This window comes from Kogia breviceps, chromosome 6 (assembly GCF_026419965.1).
Source record: "Kogia breviceps isolate mKogBre1 chromosome 6, mKogBre1 haplotype 1, whole genome shotgun sequence".
Taxonomy (NCBI): Eukaryota; Metazoa; Chordata; class Mammalia; order Artiodactyla; family Physeteridae; genus Kogia; species Kogia breviceps.
In genome coordinates this window covers 79,721,612-79,730,116 of record NC_081315.1, presented here as the reverse complement: position 1 = coordinate 79,730,116, position 8,505 = coordinate 79,721,612, and the positions used below count along the sequence as shown (strand labels likewise).

At 40.1% G+C, this 8,505-nt stretch overlaps 1 pseudogene; it reads left to right on the top strand.

Annotated features, from left to right (window-relative positions):
* Window positions 1-1,348: 1,348 nt before the first annotated feature.
* On the top strand, window positions 1,349-6,957 carry LOC136794381 (cytochrome c oxidase subunit 2-like; annotated as a pseudogene).
* The last annotated feature ends 1,548 nt before the right edge of the window (window positions 6,958-8,505 follow it).

Sequence of the window (8,505 nt, the reverse complement as noted above, 5' to 3'; positions counted from 1 at the left end):
GTCTCTGCTTCACAACTGTCGTTTATGAATCAGAGACTGTGGCATCACTACTTAAAAATGAGCTTGTTAAAAATATAGCACTCAGGCCCACTGGACCTAAGGAATCACAATCTGCAATTGTACAATCCCCAGTGAATGTGTGTACCCATGAATAGCTAGCTGAAAGGTACATTTCTACCTCGACATGTCTTTGCTGTTTGAGAAATACACATATTTTATCCAGTTTGATATAAATAAAACACTCAAAAATGCATATGCCTGTGTTGAAACCATCATTTTATCATTTCTTTTCCAGATAAGTGTAGTCTCTATACTGGTTTTGTGGATCACATGCCATACTCTCTTCTTGTAGTTAGAAATAAGGTAGAGAAAGTTACTTTGTTACATATATATATATATATATATATATATATATATATATATATATATATATATAACTGGATAATTAAAGACTCTCTTCTAAATTAAAACGAGTTCTCTTAACTTGCTGTTTTCTTCTTGGGTCACATTATGAACTCTTCCCGTGGCCACACGGCATGTGTACTTTTAATTTCAGGGACTGTTGACATTCTAGGATATGGCCATAGATTTCACTCAGGAAGAGTGAGAATGCCTGGACCAAGATCAGTGGGAATTGTACAGGGATGTGATGTTAGAGAAGTATAGGAACCTGCTCTCCTTGGGGGAGGATACCTTCCTTCCAGCTTTCCCTATCCACCCACAGGGTTTAGAGTCCTTCATTTGTAGAATGTCTCCTGGAATCTTCTGCTTCCTACATAGGGTTTCAGATTGCAACGTTTCAGGAAAGATTGGGAGTTTGTGGGTAGAATTTATCTTATTCTTTAAAAATTGCAGCCTCCCTTTTAATATACTTTTTAACTGCTTGGGATGTGTCTATATGAACTGTGTACTATATGCTTCTGTTATAGTCCTTACAATATTTTATTGTCTTCTTTTCTGTAACAATTTTCCATGGATTCTTTGGGCTTAAGGTATATTAAAAGGGAGACTGCGATTCTGGGACTTCCCTGGTGATGCAGTAGTTAAGAATTCACCTGCCAATGCAGGGGACACAGGTTCGAACCCCAGTCCGCGAAGATCCCACCTGCCACGCAGCAACTAAGCCAATGGGCCACAACAACTGAGCCTGCATGCCACAACTACTGAAGCCGGTGTGCCTTGAGTCCGTACGCCATTTATTTTTTGGAGACTAAAACCACCTCAATGATTAAAATTTAGACCAGCTAGTCAAATGCTTTATCACCTGTTCTTCTAAAACACTGATCAACGGAACAAGTTTTACTAGGGATAACATGTGTAATTGTATTCTGGAGTTCATATTGGCAATATGGTTTATGACCTTGATGCTGGATCACGACGTGTCAATGGTATAACTGCTATTAATTGTCTGTTTGTTCATTGATTAAAGTCTCACGTGATCTGAGTTCAGACTGGAGTCATCCTGGTTGGTTTATGTCTATTGCACATATCTTCCAGTATGAAAGGACAAGAGCAATACGGCTTACTTTACAAAATGTCTTCAAACTAAATGATGATATAATCTACATTCAATTAATTTATACATACCCTACTGTAGAACAGGGTTTGTTACGGTGGCAGAGCCCGGTAATTATGTAAAACTGAAACCTTTATCTGCACTGGTTCAAGTCCTTGTCGTAAGAATATGTTTATAATCAACATTCTTTCACAATTTACCCAATTTAATTCACCGTAGCATGCCTCATATTAACTAAATGGAAAATCCTAGGCTATATACAAATCCAGAAAGGGCCAACAATCATCAGACCCCATGGATTATTACAAACCATTGCTGAGGCATTCAAATTACTAATTAAAGAACCACTATGTCCGTCAACATCATCAATTTATATGGTATTGCCCAAATGCTAGCCTTAACCCTGGCCCTCACAACATGATTTCCTCTTCCCATATCTTATCCACTAATTCATATAAATGTAGGCATACTATTTATATTAGCCATATCATACCTAGCCATTTATTCCATCCTCTGATCTGGATGAGCTTCAGATTCAAAATACTCACTCACTGGAGCCCTAGGGACAGTAGAACATACAATCGCATATGAAGTAATGTACCAGTTATTCTATTTTCAGTCTCACTGATAAATGGATCATTTACACTTTCAACAGTAATTATTACACAAAACCACCCATGACTAATTTTCTCCTGACCGCTACCCAGAATTTGATTATCTCCGCAGGAACAGAAATCCAATGAAATCCCACTTGATTTAACAGAAGTAGAATCAAAACCTGTAATTGTCTTCAATGTAGATGATGTAGTAGGCCCACTCACCCCATCCTTCTGAGAGAATATGTCAATTTCCTTATAATAAACATTTCCACAACAATCTATTTTTAGGAGTATTCGACAATCCCTAAGTGCCAGAATTATATACAGCCCAAGTCATCATTAAAACACAGCTAACAATCTCCTTTCTATGAATTCGAGCATCCTACCCACAAATTTGATATGATCAATGTCTACATCTCTTATAAAAAGTTTTTTACTACTAACATTAGCCCTATGTATATGAGAGTTTTCACTACCTGTCATCATACCAGGCAACCCATCACAAACTTAAGAAATATATCTGACAAAAGATTTACTTTGATAAGAGTAAATCATAGAGGTTTCAATGCTCTTATTCCTGGAACTGAATTCTTCTAAGAATTTTACATTCTCCATGCTACCTCATTACACCACATGCTATATACTAAGGTTCACTAAGTAAGCTTCAGGCCCATACCCCCAAAATGTTGTCATATATCCTTCCTATACTAATAAACTCTAATTGTTTGTACTATCATTCTACTGACCATTATCTCAGGAAATATAATTGTATAACAAGCTCACACTGGTTAATGGTATCCCCATTCTAATAAAAAACACGAACCCATAAGCTACAGCAGCATCCAACAAATATTTCCTAAAACATTCCACCACATCAATACTACTTATAATGGTTATTATCATTAATGTAATATACTCTTGTCAAAGAACACAATGAATAACAAAAATCTTTAATCCAGCAGCATCCACCCTCATGACAATCGCCCTTGTCACAAAAGTAAGACTTTCCCCATTTCACTTCTGAGGGCTTGAAGTCACACAAGGCATCCCATGAACAGAAGACCTGATGCTATCAACATGACAAAATTGCACCCCTATCAGTTTTACATCACATGTCACCATCCATCAACCTAAATATACTATTAATCAAAGTGATATTATAAATCATGGCTGGAGTCTGAGGCAGACTTAGCCATACTCACCTGGAAAAAATTATACCTTCCTCATCAATTGCCCATATAGGATGAATAACAGCTATTATAATGTATATTCAGTTTATAACAATCCTAAACATACTAATTTATAACATAACAACACTCTCTTCTTCTTATTTATGCCCAGATCATGTACTACAAGAGTATCATTATCACACACATGAGATAAAACACCTCCCATCACAATCCTTTTCCTCACCATTATAGTAGCATTAGGACATAGCCCATCACTTTCAGAGTTTTTACCCAAATACATAATTATCTAAGAGATAATAAAAATGACAACATCATTCTACCAACACTAATACCCATCATAGCAGTCTTCAGCATGTATTTTTACTTGCAGCTAACATACTCCACATCACTAACTATATTCTATTCATTAAACAACACAAAAACAAAACAATTTGAGCATACAAAGAAATAAAAATAGCTTTTCTATCATTACCAATCATAATACCCACACGATTACTACACATAACACCCATTCTGTCGGTGCTGGACTAGGAATTTAGGTTAGTTCAGACCAAGAGCTTTCATAACCCTAAACAAGTAAAATTTACTTAATTCCTAAAAATAAGAATTGCAAGACATTACTCTACATCAATTGAATGTAAAGCAAACTTTGTAATTCAGCCAAATCTTTACGAGATTGATGAGTTTTAACCCCAGGAAACTTTAGTTAACAGGCAAATCCTCTAGTCAACTGGCTTCAGTCTACTTTTCCTTCATTTGAGAAAGAAAAAAAGGGCAGGAAAATCACAAGCAGAATTGAAGCTGCTTCTCTGAAGTTACAATTCAATTTGTTGATTCACCACAGGGTTCGCGAGAAAGAGGGCTCAATCTCTGTCTTTAGATTTACAGTCGAAGGCTAACTCAGTCATTTTACCTCTGTTCATACACTGCTGCTTATTTTCAACAAATCGCAAAGATATCAGCATTTTATATTTACTATTTGGTGCTTGAGTTGGAGTAGCAGGCAGCAGTTTAAGTATATTAATCCAGGCTGAGCTATGCTAACCTGGAGCGCTACTTGGAGATGCCCGAATCTGTAAGGTGGTCATAACAATCCTTGCACTTGTAAAAATATTCTTTGTAGTTGTACCCATTATATTGCAGGGTTTAAAAACTCACTTGGGCCACTAATAACTCGGACACCTGGGGTAGCATTTCCCCAAATAAATCATGTAAACTTTTGACTACTTCCCCCATCATTCTTACTCCTACTCATATCACCAATAGTAGAAGCTGGTTCTGGTACCAGTGGGCCGTGGATTCAGCTCTAGCCTGCAATCTGGCCCATGCAGGAGCCTCTGTCTACCTAACCATTTCCTCCTTACATTTAGCAGGTGTCTCTTCAATTCTTGGTATTATTACTTTTATTACTATAGTCTTTAATACAAAACCAGCAGTCATATCCCAATACCAAACACCGTTTTGTTCAATCTTCCCCAACTATAGCCGTATTACTATAATTACCACTCTCAGTCAGAGCAGCCAGAATTGCCATACTGTTAAGAGATAGAAATCTTAACACTACTTTCTTTTGACCCTGCAGGAGGAGACCGAATCCTATACCAACACCTATTTTGATTCTTTGGTCACACTGAAATCTGTATTCATGGCTTACCAGGGTTTGTTATAAACTCACATATCATTACATACTATTTAGGACAAAGGGTGCCTTTCAGCTATTTGGGTGTAGTATGAGTCATGTCCACTGGCTTTTTAGGATTTCTCTTGTGGGCCCATCATGTGTTTACCATAGGGATAGCTGTCCACTCAGGAGCAAACTTTGCAAAAGCTACCTTAATTACTTCTATCCCTAAAGGAGTAAAAGTATCTAGCTGATTAGCATCTCTTTCTTTTTCTTTCTTTGTTTTTTTTTTTTTTTTTTTTTTTGGCTTCATTGGGTCTTAGTTGCCGTACGTGGGCTTTCTCTGGTTGCAGTCAGTGGCAGCTACTCTTCGTTGCAGTGCGCAGCCTTTTCATTTCAGTGGATTCTCTTGTTGCAGAGCACGGCCTCTAGGCGTGTGGGCTTCAGTAGTTGTGGCTTGCGGGCTCTAGAGGGCAGGTTCAGTAGTTGTGGCACACTGGATTTTGCTCTGCGGCATGTGGAATCTTCCCAAACGAGGGCTCGATCCCGTGTCCCCTACATTGGCAGGCAAATTCTTAACCACTGCATCACCAGAGAAGTCCCTGGTTAACAACTGTTCACAGAGGTAATATTATATGACCTCACACTATATTATGAGTTGTAGGCTGTAGTTTTTCTTTTTATAGTAGGTGGTTTGACAGGAATCATCTTAGCCAACTCATCCCCAGACACTGTCCTCCAGGATACATACTATGTAGCAGCACACTTACATGACCTAATGTCCATGGGAGCAGTCTTCACTATTACAGGAGGCTTTCTACACTGATTACCACTATTCTCAGGTTATACAGTTAACTCAGCATGAACAAAAATTCACTTCACAAGTATATTTGTAGTACTAAATATGATTTCCTACAGCACTTTCTTGGCCTCTCAGGATGTCACTACGTTAGTCTGAGTACCCTGAGGCACATAGAACATGAAATATGATGTCTTTAGGGTCATGCATCTCAGTAGCAGCAGTAATGCTAATAATCTTCATAATTTGTAAAGCATTTGCATCTAAACAAGAAGTCTTAGCAGTGGAAACTGCTACTCCTAACCTAGAATGGTTACACGAATGCCCTCCACCATATTCTATATTTCAAGATCCTACAAATGTAAATGTAAAATAAGGAAGGTCTCAAGTCCTTTTCAACCAGTTTCAAGCCAACACCATAACAATTATGTCTTTCTCAATAAATGAGATAAAAGTAAAAAGTGATGCAGCTTTGTAAAAGTTAAACCATACGCTAAAATCCTGTATATCACTAAGGCATATCAAGTTCATCTAGGCTCTCAAGATACAACATCACCGATTATAGAAGAATTTTTACATTTTCATCATCATACATTAATAGTGATTTTTTTTTTTTTTTTTTTTGGCGGTACGCGGGCCTCTCACTGCTGTGGCCTCTCCCGTTGCGGAGCACAGGCTCTGGACGCGCAGGCTCAGCGGCCATGGCTCACGGGCCCAGTCACTCTGCGACATGTGGGATCCTCCAGGATCGGGGCACGAACCCTTGTCGCCTGTATCGGCAGGCGGACTCTCAACCACTGTGCCATCAGGGAAGCCCCAATAGGATTTTTAAAATAAGTTCTCTACTCCTCTATATTATTTCACTAATATTGACATCTAAACTAACTCATATGCATACAATAGATGCAAGGTAGAGAAAATGTGAACAATTTACTAGCTATTATTGTAATCTTAGTTGCCCTATCATCATTGTGAATCCTTTACATGATACATGAAATCAATAACTCTTCCCAAACCATAAAAATCTATGGGTCAGTAATGATACTGAAGCTACAAATATACAGATTATGAAGATTTAAATGTTGACTCCTCTGTAATCCCCACATCAGAGTTAAAACCAGGAGAATAATGACTAATAGAAGTCAACAGCCTATCAGTATAGAGATAGTCATTGAATATTAGTTTCATCTGAAATTGTTGTACACTCCTGAGCTGTTCCTTCTCAGGCCTAAATAGAGCTGCTATACCATGATGCCTAAATTAAAGAATCCTAACACCAACAGAACCAGGTCTATGTTGTGGACAAGAGAGCTCATTTTCCTGAGTTCAAAGACAGGACAGAAGGATATGGCTGAGATATGGGGTGAATCTGGAGTCCATGGGGATGCACTCTCCAAGCTCCAGGATAGGAATGGGACCTCTGGGGTCCCAGGCCACCCACCGTGCCCTCCTGAGCAGGATCTTGGCAACATTCCCTGTTAGTGATGAGGCAACCTAGCAATTGTCACGCCCCAATGATGGGTCCTATGTGGGGCCCATGCTCTGGGGACCACACCCCACACTCTTCAGGTCTATGCTACAGGGTACTTCGTGCCTCAGGAGTAGAGACCACACAGCAAGCAGTTCCCGCCCCAACCAGCAGGAGGAGGGGAGGAGAGCATGGGCACCAGGGGAATCTCACTCAGACAACAACACCCCAGGGGTGCCAGTGGGGACAGTGATGCTGCAGATGAGGCACAGAGCAAGAGATGGGACCAGAGGACCCAAAAGGCAGCTAGTCAAGTCCTGGCTCCTCTGCAACCCGGACACCTTTGTCCCTCATACAGCCCCTTCCTCATACACACCCTCCTTAAATGCAGATTCTTCAGATGCAAACAGGCAGAGCTTCAGACTGAACGTCAGCTCTTCCAAAATTCTCTATCAGCAAACACTGCAGGATTCCACTCCACTGGGTGCCCTGGAGTCGACAACTCAGGGACTAAAGTAGATATTAGGGTCAGGCGCAGTGGGAGGGAAAGGAGAGGGAGACTTTCATGGTTGTGGGATTCTGGTTTTGCAAGATGAAAAATTCTAGGCATGGTGGTGATGGCTCCACGAGAAAGTGAATAGATCTGATGCCTCAGAAACGTGTACTTAAAATGGTGACGATGGTAAAGGGTATGTGACACATATTTTATTTCACTTAAAATAAATTCTTAAAATAATGTCTTGTTAATTGAGATTCCATTTCGATTCCCCTTCATCACAAATGTCAGAGACCCAGACACAGTCCCCTACCTTAGGGGCCATCACGGTATCCTCACACAGCACATGTGAGATCATTCTTAGGTGGGGCTAGTCTGTGCTCACCCGACCTCTGTCCAGGGGGACCCAGGCAGTGGTGAACCCCATAGATTAGACATATGATATGCTATGATATTAATATGACATCACCAAACGTTGTCACTCACCAGAACACAGCAGCAATGCACTCAAACATGCCTTACCTCATTTGAATGTGACAAGATTAAGAGAAGAAAAGGAACAACAGGTTAATCAGGGCCACACCCTTAATGCAGAGGTTGGAAATCTCAAAGGGGAAATGACACACTGCAGGCAAAGAGCACATTTACAGTCTCCCCATACATGTGATCCTGACCCATGCAGTTGTGGTGAGACCCACACAATCCCCGCACCCTATACCCGGGATCCCACATCCACACTCACCAGCGTGACCCACCTCTCCAGACCCTGCACCTAACGTCACACGTTCTCTCTTAACAGGTGACCCCTCCTATCCA